The sequence below is a fragment of the Vidua chalybeata genome, chromosome 2, assembly GCF_026979565.1.
Source record: "Vidua chalybeata isolate OUT-0048 chromosome 2, bVidCha1 merged haplotype, whole genome shotgun sequence".
In the NCBI taxonomy this organism is placed as follows: Eukaryota; Metazoa; Chordata; class Aves; order Passeriformes; family Viduidae; genus Vidua; species Vidua chalybeata.
In genome coordinates, this window is record NC_071531.1 from 115,600,528 (window position 1) to 115,609,253 (window position 8,726).

General features: G+C 45.4%; 1 long non-coding RNA gene across 1 annotated transcript; it reads left to right on the forward strand.

Annotated features, from left to right (window-relative positions):
* The first annotated feature begins 3,817 nt into the window (after positions 1-3,817).
* LOC128784388 (uncharacterized) lies at positions 3,818-8,229 on the forward strand. The gene is made up of 3 exons (XR_008429465.1): positions 3,818-4,407; positions 7,181-7,374; positions 7,948-8,229. It is a non-coding gene; the product is annotated as an uncharacterized LOC128784388 (long non-coding RNA).
* The last annotated feature ends 497 nt before the right edge of the window (positions 8,230-8,726 follow it).

Here is an 8,726-nt window from a genome sequence, read left to right on the forward strand (position 1 = left end):
CAAAATGAAAACCTGGATACAAAAGGGATGCAAAGGGAAGAAAGGAAGGAAAAGGCTCGGTGTCTCTAAAAGGAGAAGGGCAGGAAGATGGAAAGAATTCAAAGGGAAAGCAGTAAAACCCCCACCAGATACAGCCTGACCTAGCACTGGGGGTACACAGAATCTCCTGTGAGGATATTTCTGGTCTCAGAGCTGGCTGGAAGGAGCCTGAAAACTGTGAGCAAAGAGATTGGCTTCTCCTGTAGGATTTCTACTGGGTTCAGTGACACAGAGCTTTGTCTGGCTTTGGCAAGCAAACAGGTTTCTGTCACAGGTGCCCAGTTCCACCATCAGTTTCTCCTCCTCTGATGGCTCAGATCAGAAGGGCTGAGGAAATACAGAGCAAATTCTCCTCCTGCTGTGGGGAATTCCATGGGCTCAGGGAGGACAGGGCTGGAAGGGTCCTCAAGAGACCAATCCCACACCTTGATGCAAGTTCAGCTGGGCTTAACCCCCCTGACAGATGTTACTCCAGCTTGTTCTCAAAAACTTCCCCTGCTGGAACTCCCAGGGCTTTCCAAGGCAAGCTGCTCCAGATCTTTGTCCAAAGCTCATTAGGAAACTTTCCTCACAATTAACCTAGATCTTCCCCTGAGTCCATTAATGCTTCCTCTGTGCCCTGAGCACATGAAAGAACAGTTTATTCTTTCCTCTGTACAGCCTGCTTTTATGCATTTTGAGAATACTGGCATATTTTCCTTATTTTTTTCCTTTCTGTAGCCTGAACACTTCCATTCCCTTCAATCTTTCCCCACAGGTCTTGTTTTTTAGACCCAGTTCTCTTTGAAATAGCCTCCACCTCACATCCTTCTTGGAGAACAGTCCCTAAACGTAGACAGAGCAGACCAGCCAACATCATCACAACCTGACCCAGCAGTGTGGAGTGATTATTTTTGTTGGCCTTAACTCGTGGTGTTGCTGCCTGTACCTCTCACCACTGGGCACTTCCTTCTCAGCAGTTGGTCTTCACTGATCCACGTTCATCCTGCAGTCACGAAGCCACCCCAGCTTCTCCTGCAAAGCCACTCTGCAGGTGCTTGTCCTGCCCGGTGTTTGTGGGGACAGCTCAGGGCAGGCTCCCAGGCTGATGGTGAACGACTGAGAAGTGTTATCTCACCATCTTCTTCCTCTTCCTTCCTCTATTTTTGGAGCTGTGGGCAGCTGACCAAGCCACTGGCTGAGCCCTGGCCTGGAGTTAAGTTGACTGAACAGGACGTGGGAAACTGCTGGACAGGACATGAGAAACTGCTGGCCCTGAGAGATAAGGACAGATAAGGCGAGGGAAATGCCACATGAGGGCTGGGTTCTGCAGGTGGCTCAGGAGGTGCTAAGTGAGCCGTGGCCAGAAGCCACAGATAACTGGAGAGAATCCCTGGAGGGAGGGTAGGACCCTGCAAGGACAGCGAGGCACAGGTTAGCACGCCCAGGTACACCAGGTGAGGACAAGATCAGCCAGGTGAGGACAAGATCAGCCAGGTGAGGACAAGATCAGCCAGGTGAGGACAAGATCACCCAGGTGAGGACAAGATCAGCCAGGTGAGGACAAGATCAGCCAGGTGAGGACTAGATCACCCAGGTGAGGACAAGATCAGCCAGGTGAGGACTAGATCAGCCAGGTGAGGACAAGATCAGCCAGGTGAGGACAAGATCAGCCAGGTGAGGACTAGATCACCCAGGTGAGGACAAGATCAGCCAGGTGAGGACAAGATCAGCCAGGCACCAGTGCCACCAACCCCAGACTCGCCGCAGAGGTGGCAAAGCTGAGCCACGTGGAGAAAAACTCATTAGGGGTGGGCTGGAGAAATGGGGGAGGAAGAAAGCACAGCACAGGAAAAGCAAGGGTTTATGGATGGGGGAAAAGGAGGATGAAGAACTTGTTGTAGATGCATGTTATAATATTGGCTTTTCGCAAATATGAAAATGGATTTTATATGTGTGGTGTTAAAGTAACTTTGCTCTAAAGATACCGTTTTTGTTTCTGTTGTTAATGAAACTTAAATATATAGTAATGAAATAAACATATATAGTAATGAAATAAATTCAAATATATATTAATGAAATTAAACTTAAATATATAGTAATGAAATAAACTTACATATAGTAATGAATAAAATTTAAATATATAGTAATGAAATTAAACTTAAATATATAGTAATGAAATAAACTTATATATCGTAATGAAAAAATTTAAATATATAGTAATGAAATTAAACTAAAATATATAGTAATGAAATAACTAATATAAATATACTTGTGTTAAAATACCGACTTAAATAACATCCAATAAACATGTAATAAAAACACCTACTACAGATGTACCAACTATCAACAGCTGTCTAAAAACAGTATAAAGCAAAACCCAAAACTAAAAGTAATAATAAAACCACAGCCAAAAAATACACATACCCTAAAAAAGCAAACCCAAAAAAGAAATATGCTAAACAATTTTTAAAACATGTAAACTAGTTTCAAGAAAAGTTTACTATGCATAATTGTTTATGAATATATAACAAGCTGATGCAATAGGAAGAGTGCTTCCAAAATAGCAAGTGTGCCCTTGGCTAAATGGACCATAATCTTTACTTTATTGTCTTTATCTCCTATTGTCCTTTATTACAATTTTTAACATTTTGACAAGAGAATAAAACGTGTTATTCGCACACTGCATGCCAGGCAGTCCTGAGCTTGATTACAGCTCCTGTCCCAAACCTGCTGCCCCCATCATCCCACAGCCTTCTCCATGGTCAGGAGGATGGGGACGAGGAGGGCTGGCAAATCCAGGGAACCTGCAAAGACAGGTCAGGGATGCTCGTGGCAAATCTGATGGCATCCCCATCTTCCCAACGACTTCCCAACGCTCCTGCAGAGCTTTTATTCCAAGCTTGACCCCTCCTTGGAGCCTGATTACAGCATGGCTCCACAGACCCCGTGTGCTGCTGCTCAGCAGTGGGAATTAGAGGCCAGGAGAGGCATTTATTTAAGGCAGTGCTGTCACTAAAACCTCCATTCCATCAAACCTTGGCTCAAGAATACAAGAAAATGATTTTACGCTGTTGCCTGGCCCTAGCCAAGATTCAGACCCTTCTGAGTGAAAAGTTATGTGTTCCTGCCTCTCATTTCCTCTCTTTCATTTTATTCAGACATTTATTTATCATCCAAAACCAGAAACCTGGGGATTAATTTATTCTTTACAGAATGCAAAGAAACGTGGGGATTTTTTTTAAATATCCAGATCTTCCATGCAACAAGGAAGGGATATTTGTCGGCTACTAATTTTTCTCCATTCTATTTATATTTGCATTCTTTCTGTCCATGATAGCTACTTCACCTCACCCCCTGACATTTCATTAGACAAAAATGGGAAAGTCTGGCCCCACTGACGTCAAGGGGAATTTGGGTATCGATTTCCCTGAAAAAGCAATTTCAAGCAGCGACCTGGCAGCCTGCACAAACCTGTGCCCAGGCTGCCTGCATGCAGGGGGCTGTCACCCTCATCACACAGCCCTTTCATTTTCCTCTCATCCAGCTCTAGATCCAGCTCAGAGATGCTCATAAGAATCAGTAACAGAGTGGAAAGATGTGAGCCTTGATGTTAATTTAACTATCTGCTTTTATAGTTTCTCTGATGTTGGCTTGGGTTACCCGTAACTGGGGGTCCTGCTCGGCTGCCAAGTCACCGAGCAACTTCCTCTGTTTAAACAGAACATATAAGCCTCACTCTTTTCCAGAGTTCATGCCTCTTTTGTAAAGTGTTTTATGATACAGTTGTTACAGAATCCACCCGCACAGTAACAGCTCCAGACAGGGCCTGGCTGTGGGCCTGGCTTCCAGCCCATTTCCTTGCACGGAGCTTTTTCCATCACTATCAGTGGATGAATCCATCAAACTGCACCACGCCGCAGTCACAATGCCACGGGGTTTGGAGGGCCATGTCCAGTCATTGTTTCTCCCAGGGGAAAATGAGAGGTCAGGAATCCAGCCCCGTGCAGAGGATCCTCGAGGCCCGTGTGCCGTTGAGGCCCTTCAAACACGCTTTGAATGCTTTTTCAGAGAGGCTCAGCAGTGGTGCTCAGCACCTGTGTAGCCATAAAGTCACATAAACCTCCCAAACATCTCTTCTGTCCCTTTCATCCATCATTTCCAGAGGCTCTGTCTGTGTGAGGTTTGACACTGGCTGCTCAGTACTGAAAGGTGGAGCAGCCCATGGAGAGTGATCCATACTTTTATCACACTCCGTAAGTGGTGACCTTGCAGCAGTAAATGCTCTCCAAAGGGCTCTGAGCTGAGTTTCTTCTGCACTTCCCACAAATTTCAGGGCGCAGATTTCCCACAGACGAAATGGGAGTATGGTGCCAGTTAAGGGAAAAGGTAAATCAGCACGTTGTATCACTTGTAATGGTGTCACAGTAAAATCGCAGTTCTCTGTGAGGGATGCTGCAAATCAGCTTTTGGATGTCCTGTTTTTACATGCATTCATTATCAGAGGAAAGCATAATCCTGGCCTTAGGTATGTGAGGTGACTTGGCTGTTTTGTGACTGGGTGAACCATGGTGCTCTCACAGTGCTCCTGTCCCTGCAGCTCGGGCTGAACACCTCGAGGCCCTCAGATGGGACTTTTACTGCACTGGAAAGGTCATGGTTTATAGCAAAAAATGTTCATACGTCCTCATACAGGCAGAGCTTTTGATCCCATTCCTTTAGATTCCAGTTCATCCTTTGTAGCCTGACTCCAAGGAGTGACCGATGCCAGATGCTGCAGAACAAGGGCTGGACAATTTTAGAGCATTTTGGATAGAAGGAAGTCTTTTTTCCCAGCATTAGTTTGAAGCACCAGTTGGCCCCAGTTCTGAAGCGTGTGGGGGAAGAGAAGGGGTGAGGCTGCACTTTAATTCCCCTTAATGTAGATTTGAAATGGTGGGTTTTGTTTCCCATACGAATGCAGAGGTTTTTTCTCTCCTATTAAACATCATCAAGGAAAAAGAAATCGTTGTGAACCAAAGGTTTAAGAACATTAAAAGGACAGAAAAATCTCTCTGGTGACTGCTAGGGCTCAGCTAATGCTGAGTGCCCAGTTCCCCCAGGTCATCTGCTTTCCTAAAGCTCCTGAGTGCTCCTCCTGTGGAAGTATCTGGTTTTCCAGCAGTGCCTGGGGGACTTCAGCAAATTACTTCAATTGCTCTATTTTATTTGCTGTGTTTCTGTTTTTAAAGCAAAGCAGCCCGGAGTTGGAGAGCCCTTTGTAACGGACAAGAAAGTAAGGAGATTCCCTGGAAGTCTGCAGTAACATGCCAAATCAATTACAGTGCAATTAGCCAGAGCTGTTACTTGTTGAAATGCTGTCAACAAAAATAACTCACGCTTCCCCTTCAGATGGCTCCAGCACCTCCAACTTCTCGACAAGGACTTTGAGAGACAGACCACCTCCCCCAGCCCCTATCAGACTGAAGGCAGGGAACAAAACCCAGATGTGCTCATCATCACAAACACGGAATGGTGGAAAACGGTGGGGAAAAGGAGGACAGAGCTCTCCTGGCCACGCCACGATGCCTTTCCAGGGCAGGATGAGCCCCGTGGGCAGGCTGGACCCTGCTTTCCCTGGGGTAAAGCTGCAGGCAGCTGCTGCATTCCCTGATTTATGCCAGCCCTGGGAGAAGGAGGCCCACTCCTGGGAAGCTTTATCTGCAATTCATTTAGGAAAGAGGCAGGTCCTCTCCTCTGACCTAATTGAAAACAGGCAGCCTCCCCCTCATTGTGCACTCTAACCAGTTCATGTGCATTAACAGAGGAAATTGGAGAGGAAAAGGGTTCTGAGTTGGCATTCATTTCCTGCACTTGAAGGTCCATATGCCAGCTGTTTATCTATCTGTCTATCTATCTATCTATCTATCTATCCATCCATCCATCCATCCATCCATCTATCTCTAATGCACATTGTTCTTCTCTCTGCAGAAACTTGACTTCAGATAAAATAAAAGCACCAGGACTTTTTTTTCTGTTCCAATTCTAGACAGCTATGTAGAAAGGCACTGTTTTTCCAAAAGGCGCCTCAGAAAACATTTGGTTTTGTTCTTTTTTTTTTAAGACTAGAAGACCTCTTAATGCCAAAAGAGTTAATATTGCTCATCATTACTTTTGAAAGACCCTTTTTTGTGTTGGGCTCTGCCTGCCCACAAGGAACACTCCAAGGAAGTGGTCAGTTTTGGTTAAAATATTGCAAAGCTGAAGGAGAGCCTTCATCAAATAGCCAACAGGAGGAGGAAGAGAAATGCCCTCCTCAGTCAGCAGCTTCAGGAGGTTTAACCCTGCAAAGTCATACGTGCTCTGAATGCAGAGCTATATTAAATAGCACCAAACCAGCAGTAAGACTTCTGGTGGTATTTTAGGTATTTTTGTGTGTATTTTGTGTGTGTTTGCAGTTCCAGTGATCAGGTATCTTTACAGCTCTCAAGTTTTGTGAGCACTGGAGCAGCCAAATAACTGAGAGCTGTTTCAAAGTCACCACAGGCTTTGGACTCTTGATTGTATCTATCTGATCATACATTGAATGTGCTTAAGCAGAAATAGAAATGACTTTTAATTGCAATCAGGCAGCTGTACATGCCAAAGTCACCGCAATATGCTAATGAGATGCTAATCCATCCCTTTGCCTTTGCTGCAGTCTCTTTTAGGATTTTATCCCCCAAACAGGTTTTGCAACACACATCTCAAGGTGGAGACTTTTGGAAAATTGCTGCTTATTAGGTGGAATTTCAGGGTAGCAGCAAAACTGGGAGCCTCATTTCCAGGTTGCCCTGGACCACCAGAATGGACAATTGCTTGAATTATGAGCTGGGCTCCTTCCAGGTCCCCCAAATGCGTGGGGAAAAGGGAACCTGCCTTCACTGTTATGGTTAACTGCAGAGTTATTGATGGGAATTTTAAAACTATTTGTCAGGTGGAGGTTTGGAGGGGGAAAAAAGGGGGCTAGAGGTTTAAAGCAATTCTGCTGGGTGCTGGCCAATCATGTAGACCAAGAACTGAAAGTGGGTGGTCCTGGAACAGAGCCAGTGGAAATAGGGCCAGGAGATGGTGTCATCCTTGACTCCAACACAGTCATGTTTTGGCTCTCTAGCAAGGGTTATTTTTTCTCTTTATTCTGCAGTTCAACACAAACATCTCCTTGGTTTTCTAAGATCCGTGGGCTGAGGTGTGCCACCTGCCAGGTGGAAACGCAGACCAGAAAAATCACAGCGAGTTCCTAGAAAGAAGGAACAGACCAGGAGCAGACCCGGAGGAGGTGTCACACCTGCCAAGCCACCCAGCCAGGAGGAAAGTTGGCTTTGGACTCTCAGAAAGGTGTGTGAAAGAGTCCTGAAAATCACAAAACAAAGCAACGTGATGTCTGTGGGACGTGCCCACACTCTGAGCTTCGACACTTACCTTGAAGTGTTTTGGTGCAAGGTGGGTGTAAGGCTTTGGTATCATCCCCTTAGCCTTAAGCAGAAAACTAAAGTTTTAAGCAGAGCAGCTTGACATTTTCGTAGAAGTAGGAGGGATGTTTTTAAATTTTTTTTATGTAGTTTTCTTTTTTTTTCTTTCTTTCTTCCTTTTTTTTTTCAGTAGGGGTTGGGCACGTGCCTATGGGTTTTGCAGCACTTTGGAACTCTTGCCAAAACCCGATTCCAGCTGAGTTGAGCTATGCCCTGTATCACCCTTTGGTACTGCAGGGTTCTTCCCAGTCCATGGATTTCCATGAGTCTCCCACCGCTCACTTTTACCATGGGGTTGAAAAAAAACATTTAAAATGATGCTGTTTGGGTTTTGCCTTTTTTCCTTCTATATGTTCTCTGTATTCTTCACACATACAAGTGTAGCTCTGTAGCCTGTTGTATTAATGACTAGAAAAACTTTTCCATGGCTGTTCCCTAGGTAGAAAGACAAAACAAATTCCAGAGTTCCAAGGCCTGGGGGATACATGGCCCTTGTGCTATCTTGGTTCTTCCTGGGAGTCAAGGATGAAAACAACTCTTGGAGATATATTTCATGGACAAAGCACAGCCAGTGCTGAAGTGGGGCTCCAGAGAAGAGGCTTGACCTGGGGGCGAATTGCATCACCACTTGTCCTCCTAATTGCTTTTTATCAAATATGCTAATTTCCTAAAACCTGTAAAAATGCACTCACCCTTGTGGGGATGGCCTTTTGTGGACATCTTTCCATAACTGCTCCTGAAGGCCTTGAAATAAAGATCCCCTTTTATGTTACCTCCTTACTAAAATGATCTCGAGTTTCATTTCCAGGTTGGGAAAAATTTAAACATAAAGAGTTTAAATGATAGTGACAGGGCAAGGAGGAATGGCTTCCCATTGCCAGGGGGCAGGGTTAGATGGGATTTTGGGCAGGAATTCCTGGCTGGGAGGGTGGGCAGGCACTGGCACAGGGTGCCCAGAGCAGCTGTGGCTGCCCCTGGATCCCTGAAGTGTCCAAGGTCAGGCTGGATGGGGCTTGGAGCAGCCTGGGACAGTGGAAGTGTCCCTGTCCATGGCAGGGGGTGGCACTGGATGGACTTTAAGGTCCCTCCCAACCCAAACCATTCTGGGATTTTATCACAAATAACAAGATTAGATAAAGAGCATTTCAGAAGAGCTGACTGGATGCTGCTTAGGGCTGAGAAAATAAAAGGGATCTTTCAGTACATCGGCCAAACAAA